At 38.8% G+C, this 7,524-nt stretch overlaps 1 protein-coding gene across 6 annotated transcripts in view; it reads left to right on the forward strand.

Moving 5' to 3' along the window:
- NKAIN2 (sodium/potassium transporting ATPase interacting 2) overlaps positions 1-7,524 on the forward strand; it is an 854,966-nt gene that overhangs the window by 137,457 nt on the left and 709,985 nt on the right. The window lies entirely within an intron of this gene.

The following is a 7,524-nucleotide window of genomic DNA, read 5'->3' on the forward strand; positions in this document are numbered from 1 at the left end:
GGAGAACGAGAGAGGGAAGAAAAGAGTTCGTGAGAGAGAGTTTATGTATACAGGAGGCCTGTGGGTCTAGAAAACGAGCCAGATTTTGCCAGGTATCTGCATGGCAGAAGAATTAGCTAGAGGATGGCATTCTTCCTTTGGGACTATTTTATGCGTTGATGCTGCAGGGTCCTAAGTTTGCTGTGGCCTGAGGAGTAAGCCTATCTCTGTAAATGCCTCCTTTAAGATTAGGGCGCCGTTGTGGAGTTATTTGGTACAAGGGGGATTCAGAAGACATTGAACCAGAAGGCTGCGACTTCCTGCATGTGGCCAGCCTGCATTTCCAGGAGCCCTTCAGGTGACTGGTGAAGAAAGGAAGAGAAATGAGAAACGGATTTCATACTGGCGACCACTGTGCTCACTTTACAGCGCTTATTTTCAGAAACTGGTTGTGGTAAAAACTGCTTGTCTGTCCTCGAACATGTTCCTTCAGTTCCTCTTGTGATTGCCAGATGGGTGTATTCATACTCCTTTCTAAAGGAAGAAAAGGATTCTCCAGTTCAAATCGGGTTTTGTGTGTTCTTAAACCGGTTAGCATCATGCAGAAATATATTAATAGAACTATGAAAATACTTGCAAACTCATTGTCTAACTCAGGTTTCAAATGACTAGAGTGACTAGGGAAATGAGATTTTTTTTCTCCCCCAAAGACATATTGTCATAGCTCAGGTGGCTATAATGAGATACCATAAACTGGGTGGCTCATAAAACAACAGAATTTATTTCCCACAGTTCTGGAGGCTGGGAAGTTCAGGACCAAGCTGCTGGCTGATTTGACTTCTTGTGGGGACTCACTTCCTGCTTGACACAAAGCCATCTTCTTGCTGTGGACACATCTCACATGGTGGAGGAGGCAAGTGTCTCTTTTATAAGAGAACTAACATCCTTCATGGGGAATCTATCTACATGACCTAATTACCACCCAAAGCCTCCACCCGCTAATGCCTTCATGTTGAGGGTTAGGATTTCAACATATGAATTTTTGGGAGGACACAAACATTCATTCTATAGCATATATCTCTCTTGATCTGCCTTTCGCCCTTTACCTTTTATGTGTGGGCGTGGATAAAACATAAAACACGGTTCATAGTGAAGAGCTGTGGAAATCTAGGGACTGAGAACAATGTGCATTTCTAAAGAGAGAAACTCTACAAACCCCAGCCGATTATTGTCATGTGAGTTTGCTGTGATGCAAGAGTGTATAGTTAAAGGAAATAAACTGGAAATATTATGTAAAAATTGTATATTTTAATGTTAGTATCTAACTCTACTTTTTTAAGAAAACATTTGCAGGCCTATGCTGTGCAGCAGGTCAAGTGAAAGGCACCTGGGAGCTACAATTGGCTTGTGGCCATCATTTTGCAGTCTCCGAAGGACGTCTACTGGGCACGTGGATGTTGGCCCCTCCGCATGCCCACTGTCACCTGTGTGCTCCACAAGCCCTTGCTGTTGCTACTCACCTTGTGGAGGGACCACTCCTCCTACAGATTTTCCCTATTCCTCTTCCCTAAAGCACTCAGGAAGGTCTGCATCACTAGATAGGCTTTTCTTAGAGGCTCCGAGTTTCTGTCCAGAGAGTACCTTCTTCTGAGCTCTCAGTTGGATCTGGTGGGCACAGGTACGTGGAGGACCCTGCCTCAGGTGTACACCTCCTTGAGCCTTGAGCCATTCTTGAAATGAGGGCTTTACATGATTACAACTCTAACGTCCTCCTACAGTGGCCATTCAAACAGCTCTTCTCTTCCCCGCCTGTCCCCTTCATGTGCTCTCCCCTCTTCCAATGCCTGGGACACAGGCATTTGCCATGTGTATTTATCACATAGAAGCAGTGTCCCTGCTCTGCAAGGTAGAGGCTCATATTATCACCATACATGAGAAGCCCTCTAGGCACTGGACCCTGCTACTGCCTGAATGAACATTCCTTAGATTCTTTTTCTCCATGAGTGAGTGCCATGACAATGGACTTCCCTGATAAGTGGTCGGGAGGGTAGGTGATTCTAGCCTTTGTTTATTCTTTTCAGGGATTTCCACCCTAGGTAATAATGTCGAAGTCTTTTGGAGCCGAGGCAGAGAGAAATATGTCTTGAACTCTAGTTCATAATTAAAAAAAAAATAGTTGTGAGTAGCATAACCTAGCTTGACTATCTTTTCCAAACACTGCCCTGGTAGTATTAGAGGCATATGCCGTGGCTGATGCAAAGCAGGAGATGTGTGTGCGTGTGTCTGTGTGTGTGTGTGTTTCCCCGTGTACAGTTCTGTAACTTGCAATTGTAGCTATTGCTCTTGGTGATCGGAAATGCGCATTGGCAACTGTAAATCTGGAAGTGACATTCTAGTAAAGAAGACAAAGCAGGAGAAAAAAACATAGTGCCATAATGCATGAGTTCCCTCCTGTGTCCCATTTTCTACAACAACAACAACAAAAATAAGTCTTAAAACTGCGCATAGAGCCTTCCTTGTCGTATACTACTATTATTCTTGATTCATTAAATACGTCGGTGGCTGTAATCAAACTTGTTTAAAGCTCACGTGCTCATGGGCTAGAAAAACACTTTAGAAGAAATGTGAGCAATCAAAGCACACTTGCCAGCATATTATTATTGGTATTTTTCAGCATAATGCAGTTTCTGTTCTAGTCTACTCCCCTTTCTGAACATTTTGTGTCTGCAGGCATATACAAATGCAAATCCCTAACAGAAGTCTTATTATGCAAGCGCTAAGGCTATATTTGCTTGCCAGAATATTCATAATATTAGATGCCTTGTGAAAGCCATTTTATTTTTATGACTGAGATTGTTTTGGAGAGATAATGGTTTGAATCAAAAATGACCACTGCTGCTTACCATTTGTGGGATGATATAAATTCTTTTCTCTGTTTGACAATAGCTAAGAACTCAGGTAACTCATTTTTAAAGTTTTTCCTCCTTTCAACACCTTCTTATATTATTGTGTTAATATTGATAAGTGTCAGTGTTGAACTTCTGTAATGAAGGACTGCAATGACACCTCACAGGCTGGACACCTGTCCAGCTATCAGGGGAAGTGAATGTGATTGCAAACCACCCTCCTGCCCCTCCTTACCACACAGTATCCTGTTCTGTTCTGTCCTATCCTGCCCTGTCCTAGCCTATCCCATTCCATTCTCTGTACACACACACACACACAGACACACACACACATACAAAGGAGAGAATGAACTCTTGAAAATGCTTTTTGCCCATCCTGAAATAACATTTTCTACAAAAAGAAGCTGGTTCTTGAACCTTTACACTAAGTCCGGAGTCCTATTTGAGTACATATCCAGACTCTCCCACACTTGTGGGACCAGCAGGCTAACTTATGTTAAAGTTCTGCAAGTCGCAGCTAGACTGTTAAATGGAAATAGTAATGTAGATTCTTTAGAGAAATACAAAGGAGAAAGGATGTAAAACAGAGGATGTGATTCAATTTTAAATAGGCAGTCGATATAAAAAAAATTGATGGGAGTGATCTTGCTGAAAGGATGATTAGATTTATAATCTGTTTTAAGTTATATGGAAGAAAATGGAAGGGACACATTAAAAGGTTCCTAATCCTTATAACAGCATTCCATTTTAGCGACAGGATGTTTTGGAGTATACATTATTACACAGGAAACAAACTGAAAAGAAAAAAAAGCTTTATCTTTAATTGGTTTTTCCAGGACCTGTAAATGTTTTGTCTTTATTCAGTGATAACATACATTGAATACTCTAACTCTTATTTTAAAATGAGGGGTTTAATTTTTTCTCAATAAAAATAAGACGCTTATGTACATTTATTGTGCATGTGTTTACATGCATGCATATGAAATTGGCAGTCAGATCCAGTATAACGCTTTCTTGTTAATGAGAAATTTGACATGCTTTTCAGAAATTGGCTAATTAAAATTATTTATGGTAATATAACTGCCCAACATTTAATCACTGTATTATATATTACATATGTGTGATATATATATTATTATATATGATCACAAAGCCATATTATAACTAATATGCATGTGTATGCATGTGATACATATGTGTATATATATTTGAACACAGCTCAAATGTCATTGGAATGCTTCTACTTGGTACAGGGAAGTTTTGAGAGAATAAGCAGTTATTCAGAGAAGTCACATAGAGTAGTAGTTTTGAATATACATATATACATACATATAATGTGTGCATGTAACTTAGCAAAACTTAGCATGTAACTTAGTTGAAAGTCATCATTATTGACCTCTGTTACTTCAAAACTGTTGGTGAATAGAGATTCAGTTATTTTAAGGATGTACAATTGGAGATTAAAGTATACTTTTATAACATAGTTGAAGTATGCCTGTAGGTGATTTATTGAAATTAGTACTTCAGTGAGACAGGAATAGATAATTTAAAAAGAAACCACTTAAATCTCTTCATCAAAGAGCTTAGACATTCATATTGTTCCTTTATCTCTTTTTGTACTGGGTGTTAATAAAAACAAAAAGATAAAATTATTTTTATATGCAATCTAACCATTTCGTAATTAATCTTAAGAGAACTAGGAAATAAACATTTAATTTTTCTGATTGAAAACATCTAACATTATCACACCAACCAGAAACTTAACACCTATTTTCAAATCTTATTTACACTGGAAGAATATGTGGCTTTTCATTTGGGTGTTTGGGGAGATGTGTTGGTGTCGTGGTGTGTTTCATATGGAGTCCCACCAGTCATCACTCTAGTCTAGAATTTAGAATTGGTGTCTGAAGAAAAGTCTTTGATGGAAGCATTCATGAATTTTGGGAGAGCACATTTGACTGTCATTTCAAAGTCAAATGTTTTCCCATTTCCTTATCTCTCCTTACGGAACAGTTAGGAATCAATGAATTTTTTTTTTCTGAGTCCTGTCTATCCTTATATTTTCTTGTTTCTACTGTCTCAGACTTACGAGCACTTTAAGACTTTAATTATCTGTGCCTAACATTGGGGAGTTTCTACTTTTACCGTTTCTTATTTTTTTCAATCCCTTCCTTCATTGCTGGCTGATAAATTCTGAATTCCACCTTTCATCACATATTGGATCCCTGTTATTTTATTCTTGGTGATTGAAGCTTACAGTGGTGGGTGGTCTTTGCTTCATTCAGGAATTCATTGTACAAGTGGAGAAAAAACAGTGATTTTACTGATGTCGAAGCCCTAAAGTATATGCTCTTAGGGTAGCGCCATCCTCCCGGGGCTGAAGACTTGTGCGTCACAATCAGCCGCTTACGAGACACACTCTTTAAGTTGCATTTTTGTGACCAGGCTATGTTTTGTGTTCTATGGTGGGAGGAAATAAAGGGAGAAAAGGTGAACTCGAGAACCAAAAGTACGACTCTTCCCTTCAAGTCTTCAGCAGAAAAGTTGAAGTGATTACTTGAAAAGAAAGAGCCCACCTTTGAACACAGCTCAGAGGTTGTTGGAAAGTTTCTGTTTGTTACAGAGAAGTTCAGAGAGAAAAAGCCATCATCCAGAGAGGTAGCACAGAGTAGTAGTTTGGATCCTGGGCTCGAATCCTGACTGTATCCCTTATCAACTGTGTGACTTCAGACAAGTTGCCTCACCTCTCGGTTGTAAAATGAGTGTAATAATTGCACCAATATTACGGTGTTGTCATGAGGATTAAATCAGTTATTACTTATGAAATGCTTAGAAGAGAACCAGCACCATAGTAAACTTGATAGATATGAATAGAAGGTAAAGAAAGAAAGAAAGAAAAGAAAGAAAAAGAAAGAAAAGAAAGAAAGAAAGGAAGGAAGGAAGGAAGGAAGCAAGGAAGGGAGGAAGGAAACAGATATTCAAGGAAACTTCCTTCCATTATGGCAGTTTCAAGTTCCGGTACTAGCTTTCCAAAATAGCCCATCTGAATTCTAAGAAGGCCCTCAATATAATGTTGTTGGTTAAATATTTAAATAATGCTTATTATAACTAGTTATGTGTTCACTTTTAGATAGGTCAAATTTATAAGGCAGCAACATTATAATATTATGTGTAGTGTGTACAGTTTTATAGTGCATTTGGGCCCCTGGTATAATCAACATGTACTGTTCATTTATGCCCATTTTATAGGACTAGGACTATAATGATGATATTTTAAAGTATTATACAGGCCTAACATTGTTCTGTCTTCACCTTTATAGCATATTGTTGATCATATCTCTGATTTATTTGAAAAACAAACCTTGTTCAGGAACACAATATTCAATTACAAAATTACTCCTAGGGGAAAATACAAGCTGTTTTGTGCTGTGATTTCCAAGAATGCATTGTGGTGTGAAGCAGAAATTACCTACATCAATTTTGCTTTCTCTTATTTATTTGAAAACTATCTCTGCCTTCAAGTTTTACCTTCTTTGTTCTGGTAGCCTTGAATTTACTACCTAAGTCTGCATTTCATCATTCATATACAGCTGTCCATTCATCCCTTGATCCTTCTGTTGCCTTTTTTTGAACCTCTTCTAGTTTCATGTGATTTAATTAGTATCCATTTCCAGCATCAGCAGCATTGGATTGCTTTATAAGGCTGTATGAATGACCTCTGATGACTTTAATGTAAATCCTAGTCCTTCAGTTTAGATACAGGAAAACTTTGCTTTCAAGTGGTCTCTGCTATAAAGACCTAAGGTCCTTCTCATTCCTATGTCGTATCTCAGTGTCCTCATTTCCTTAGAAAGGACATGGAGATGTAGAAAGAGCATATATAAAAGTTCCAAAAATGATTAAAAATTTGAAAAATAAGTCTTAAGCAAACATGTCAAATGGATTTGGAGTGTTGCCCAGCCACCTCCCTGCCCCCACATTCATCCAGTATCCATCGAGTTCCCTTCAGCCCATCTGGAGGCTCAGCTCCACTCCTGGTCCTGGAGTCAGGCCAGCCCACACTGGAAACTCAATGAGCCCTGCAGCCATTTTTTACTGAACAGATCGACGCTAAACATGTTTCCTGGTCCTGTTGTCTGAGCTCTTGCCTTATTCCTTTGCTCGTGTTCTCACCTTGTACCCATCACCAGTCTCCTATCTTTTTGTCCAATTTTAAGTCCTTGCTTAAATGTATTGCACAGGTAACCACTGTTTCCCCCTGGATTTTGTTGTTTATTGTTACTGAGTCCCAGTTTTACGCTGTCAGTCTTCCTTTTAGGCAGAATATCTGTGTCTTTAGCTGCCACCGAACTCAGTGTTTGGAGTGTCTTGATGGTACATGTGGTCTTTTTGTTTTTAAGAGATCCATCCGTCCCTAGCTACTGGAACAGGTTAATGTGAGATCCTTCTTAGCTCCATCCTTCTCACCTATGTTTAATCCAGAAATATCCTAAGATAGCAAGAGATGCTGAAAATCAAAGCTGGACGCTGATAACTTGGACTTGCTTGTTGAGGAGAGACAGTATATTCATCAGGAATAGGTGACTTTTAGTTTATAGTGAAATGTAAGATTAGAAATCTTACAGCATTTGGAGATCTA

Source organism: Camelus ferus, chromosome 8, assembly GCF_009834535.1.
Source record: "Camelus ferus isolate YT-003-E chromosome 8, BCGSAC_Cfer_1.0, whole genome shotgun sequence".
Classification (NCBI taxonomy): Eukaryota; Metazoa; Chordata; class Mammalia; order Artiodactyla; family Camelidae; genus Camelus; species Camelus ferus.